Source organism: Homalodisca vitripennis, chromosome 3 (genome assembly GCF_021130785.1).
Source record: "Homalodisca vitripennis isolate AUS2020 chromosome 3, UT_GWSS_2.1, whole genome shotgun sequence".
Lineage (NCBI taxonomy): Eukaryota > Metazoa > Arthropoda > Insecta > Hemiptera > Cicadellidae > Homalodisca > Homalodisca vitripennis.
Genome location: NC_060209.1, coordinates 125,001,253 through 125,007,389, shown reverse-complemented (window position 1 = coordinate 125,007,389; position 6,137 = coordinate 125,001,253).

Genomic DNA, 6,137 nt, shown 5'->3' with positions numbered 1-6,137 from the left:
TGTTGACCTTATTTACTTGTTAGACAGTGTGGTGTTTCACGTGAGTGGTGTAGAAAGCATTTCTTAATCTGATCCTCGAATTTTTGACAATCGGACATTTTTAAACTTTTGACGCCATTCACGCTCAAAACTATCACTCATGATGTTTTCTCTGTAAACACGAAACATTCTCCAATGGATTTCTTCTGCACTACTCCCTTCTGCTTCCAGTAAACGAATAAAAGTTCTCAATTAATACTTTGCAAAAGAATGAATTGAGACGGCCATAATTATGCTGATTGCAGATAAGCCCAAAATGACTACTTGAACTCAACGGTGACATATGTTGTAGCGGGGAAGATGCGCGATCGGCTACTGCGCACACCGCGGACCTTGCCCGTCATGGTGTGAGATCGGAGGTTGAAGAAAAAACTGCCCACGTAAATGTACTTAAAATATTAAAATATACTTAAGCTAATTAAAATCAACGCCAACGAGGACCTCATGTTTAAACTCAACCATTTAACTAGAAGTGTCTCCATTGATGTAGCCTGAGAGCAAAAACGTAATAATGGTCCTATGATTAAACCCACATTTCCTACGACTCTGTTTGATTATTCCACAACGACTTCATGCACCGTACAAATCAGGATTGTAAAATGAACAAAATAATTTTAAATTTTAAAATATGTTTTTCCTATAAGAATAGTTATTTCATAGCGAAATAGTATTAAAAAAAAATAATTACCCAACCGAAATCTGATTAAACTATCTTAAGTTTAAAAGTGTGAACCGCTGCAGCAAACAGATACCAATGCAGAGACACGGACCCGTTTATTCTTATACGGACTTCGATCAGCCTTTAAATCACAACTGAGATGTGGGATGCTCTTCCCCAATTAAAAGTACACTGAAAAAACAATTACCGTTTCTGATATGTTAACAGATTAAGTCATAAATTAAGATGAGAATAAAATTCATTACGCTTAAGGTGGGTCCTTGAGACAGGCATCCATAATTTGCAGCCATGAATTGGTTTTTGTCCAAGGCATTGAGAATTTGTAATGCCAGCATTTACATTGTGTATGATTATACCAAAGAGAATTAACACAAACCAAGTACTAGAGGCAACTATTATCAAAACACAAACTGAATAGTATCGAAAATAATTGTTATAACTTTATAAACGTATGCACAATAACATTTACTAAAATAAAATAATAATATAAAAAAACGTATTCATAAAAAATAAGTTTATTCTATAATAAAATGACAAGTATTAATAAACGCACACTAATTTTGCTTAATATACTGTCTTGAACAGGTCCTATGAATATTAAAACAAATTATGATGGTTAATTAACTTGAATTATCAAAGATTATTCACATGGCTGGTCTTTGCTGAATATCATGACATATTTTATATTTTACGTATTGCAAAGTTTCTTTTAAATTTAAAAAATGGCTGAATATGTCAGACTTACATTCCAACTAAATTCTAGAAACTCATGTAGGTTTTCAAATAGAATTTGGCACATTCACATTATTGACGTTGGATCAACTACCGTGGATTCAAAGCCAACGATCCATTGGCTTCCGTCTATTGGCAGAACATGTTAGTGACGGACCAATCAATAAGTCTTCATTTGACAGTTAAGTGATTGAACGAAACCTTTCAAAACTCGTGTGAAACGCTATTCGGAACCAAATTTGATCTACTCTGTTGATCAGCTCGCAAAGAACCGTTCAAGAAAATAGTCTGTATGTGTGTCTGTAATATATTAAATCAACACTGAAATATTAGAAGTATATTATTTGAATAAAATGAGTTGAATTTTTGCCCCATATTAGGTGAGCGCAATAAAACATTTGTGTAGGATAACAGGATTTCGGACTTTTGCCATCGTAATATATTAAAATGTATAACACAACGTTTCGAGGATTGGAATCTATCCTCTTCGTCAGGTGGGAAAGGTACCTCTAAACGTTGTGTTATAACAACCTTTTGTAACATATAACGGTGGCACAAGTCCAAAATCCTGTTATCCTTTTAAACCTTTCATCGTCAATAACAAACATTAACAAAGAATATTTGCGTAGTTTTCTGACACGTAAAAGAAATTATTATTATTATATTCGATTGCATAATGACGTCTTAAAATGTTTCATTATTAAATCTGATCTTCAATAATTATGTTTTACCCACCCTATTTGTATATGGAGATTAATTTTGAGCTTTATAAAAAAAACGTTCAGTAAACGCTTAGTAAGTGCACTTTACACAACTTGTATCTTAAGTGTAAGGTACCAACGTGTACAGTAAATTTGCAGGCGATATTTCCCTCACATTCAGTCAGTGATAAAAGAAGCATTAAGCTGTGCTATTTTCAGAAATGTATCAACAGTTTTATTATTTATAAATGCAAACATTTTGAATTTTGAAATTCATATTTAAGATTTGAGACATCAAGACTATAGAATCACCACTGCAGTGTTTTGTTACAGGGCTTCCAATTGATGTACATTGTAAATGTATACAGAAAATGTCATGTTGAATGCATGTTTTCTTCCTTAAAAACTTTTAAAGATACTTTTTTCTAAATAAAAATAAACTTTCCATTTATTACAAAATAAAACATATTGTATACATAACTATTATATAATAAAAAACATTTTTGCTAGTTACCAAATAACCCTTTTTATTTTGAAAATTGTAGAAAACATGTTTTTAGCGTGTAATATTGTGATATTTTTAGTTTAAAATTTGATGCTTTCATTCGGACAAATTAATGCCATTTAAGTAAGTAAATTACTATACAATCCAATTACTATATAAGTTTAAATTTTACTATACTTTAATGTTTTCTAACCGTTATTATAGTGGTCGAAATAAATATTTAACTATACAATGATTTTAATTTGTTCATCGGTGGAAACCGGGTATGGTGATTATTAAATGACTATGAAATACCAACAATTTAATATGTAAACTCCATAAACTAAAAGGTCAATACATTAACCTTTGAAGGAATGGTTTCACACAGTGTTCTATAGCAGTTAAGTTCCAGAATTGATTTAAATATAAAGCAGATAAGCATAAGACGCTTCAGGTGTTGATTCTCAGTCGGTTCCAAGTCACTCTAATCTTTTATTCATTCATTCTCATTATTATTTCAGTGCTTGGTGCGTGCTTCTTTTGAATAGATAGCGTAAGTTTGCAGAAATTAAATACTAATAAGCTTGTGACTATTAAAATAATGTATACTAAGATTCATTACATAGATTTATGCATTGAAACTGCCATATTTATCTTACGAATTAAACTTTACTAGTGTGCATTTTTTAAATGTTATATACTTAAATAACATACCGCTTAAATTGATACCAAGGGATAATACATGAAAGTGGACGGTTAAAAATATATAATGTAACGTACTAAAAAAATAACAACGATTTAAATTCAAAACAAGAGCTGTGAAATTCAATCAACATTTTCAAAAGAGTGGCTACGTATTGTGTATTTTAGTAAAGGCATAACATGAATTGGTAAGTTGCAATTTCCGTTTAGAGAATTTAATTATAAATATGATTACTACATGCCAGTGATTAATAAATAAAATTGGTAAGTTACAATTCTAAGAGGATTGTATTATAAGTATGTTTACTGAAGCATGCCTTATTTTATGAACTTAACCAGTAGGAAGTTCAATTCAATGTTTTCTACAGAGAGTCTTCGTCTCTTTGAATATTTACACGAAAGAACCTGGTAACGTAAAATGGGCACTAAGAGGACATTGTTTCTTGCTAGTCAGTGATAAATAAATAAATTGCTTAATGAAAATTATTCGTTGTAAGTGCCCATTATTCTTGTAGAAGAATTTAAAAGTAAACGTTCTGGAATGTCCAATTCCATCAACAATGATTACCTAACCGAGTATAGTACTACAGTATCTGCGATCTACAACTCAGGCGAATAAAAAGCCACTGTGAAATCCAAAGTAAAAACTTCCAAAGCAAACTTTTGTTCTAACGCACTCACACGTCATGGTTCTTTCTGATGGTATATCACTGGTAAAGTGGCATTACATAAATTAAAATGCATAAATAATGAGTGTATAATTTTACTAGAAGAATTAATCAGTCTGTCAAATGATAATTAATCATCCGTAGGGTTAAACATTTTGTTGGATTGAATTTAATTAAATTTTACATTACAATTAGTACATAAAATTTTGGAGAGTGGAGATACAAATTAGCTGTGACAAACACAACAAAAAGCACATTAAAAATACTTTTAAATACAATCTTAATTCTTATAATTGACAGCACGAAAAATCATGCATTTATTACAATTGATAATTTAACATTAATAGTTGACATCCACAGATAATAACGAGATAACTATATTTCGTCTCTTTTCGATGTGGTACCCATCAAAAGCCTATGGTTGAAGAAGGAAACTGTTTTGGTCCGTAAATCATATTTAAATTAACAAATAACTCATATCTATACCTTAAACACACAAATTGGAGAGGTTTTGTTTAATTTGTGTTCAATAAGACATATGTGTGCGTGCGAAGATTTCGTTTTCTAATCTTGGAATATGGAAATACCTTACAATGAGTCTAAATAAGGCGAAAAACAATGTTTATATACTATTGTGCAGTAATTATATAATCGATAAATATATGTCTATGAAACCTTATAACTTTAAAAACATACACAGTTTTACTTTGAAAAGCCTTATGAATTTCAGGAATAGATAAATAGGGTGACCAAAATTAAGAGCTTTAGACCACTAGTATCATGGCCAAATTGATCTTAATTTTGCTTACTTCCCTGTTTTGTTTCTTCTGTATTTCAATATTCAATTCTGTAGTCCCTAGTACAAGCAACAAAGATGAGCCCGGATTATGGGAATAGCTAAAGCACGTACGATATTGAAGCATATAAGAAATTGGGGATTCAGTTGCAATTACAATTGCAGACACATTTAGTACCACGGTTACCAAGGCTTTGCGTGTAATAAGCATTGGTGGACATTGGTGTACGTGAGTGGACTTATACAACTTTGAAACCTTGCGCTTCCAACATACACGTATTGCACTCTACCTACATATTTATCCTGCATTTATAATATATTATTAGTAGAAAACAAACTAAAATAAAGATGGATAGTATAATTTAAGATATAAATTTGATAATAATAATTTGCAACAGTCAAATAAAAGATAAAAATAAACAATACAAAAGACTTGTGTGATCAATAAATACTTATACGATTTATAAATATTTTCTAATAAGATGTGATTGTTAAAATTGTCTCTATTTTTGTTTTTATTAATACAAAAATTATTTATAAGTGTATTTTTACGTACAATCACAAAACCGTATGATAACTAAGATCGCAATATTTAAAAGTATTGAAATAATTGGTCTATTCAAACAAGCAGTCCAATGATTGCTTATTTGTAACTTAGTAAATAGAACATATTTTGTTCACGTAAAAATATGCTCTGTATTGTGAGTTCTTCTTTACATAAAAAAGTTATGTGTGTGTGTGTGTGTCGGTACATGACTAGTCTCAGTATTACGTTAGGGTATTACGTATTACATTAAAATAGATTTTAGCATAATATTAAACTGGATATTTGGATTTTTTAAATTCACAATGTTTAATTTGCTAGCTAAAGACCATTTCAAAGAATTTGGTACACAATATCATACTAGATATGCTTTAACCTTCTTATTCTTTAAGGGAAGTCCGTCAAGAATTTGAATGAAAGTATACTTACATGTATCACGATATCCTATACATTGATCATTGAATTAATATAATTTATATATAGTGCAGTTATGATTTTTCTTAAGTTATCTATATCTTGGAATTTGAGTGTCTGTTTCGTAATTAATTTTTTAATGGCTGAGCTTTAGCGAATGGGGTTGAAAACATCATTTCTGTCTTTAGAAGACAAACTAACCTATTGAACTGAAATTGTTCATGAAGCTTCACATACATATGTGGAACACTGAGTTCGATTATGTTGCAATGTCACTCCATGGGGTTTGGCTGAGCGTCAGTCAATATTTCTGCATTGGTCTCATGGGTAACCTCATCGAGAAAATAGGAGAATAAATCGATTTGTAAACAAACACAA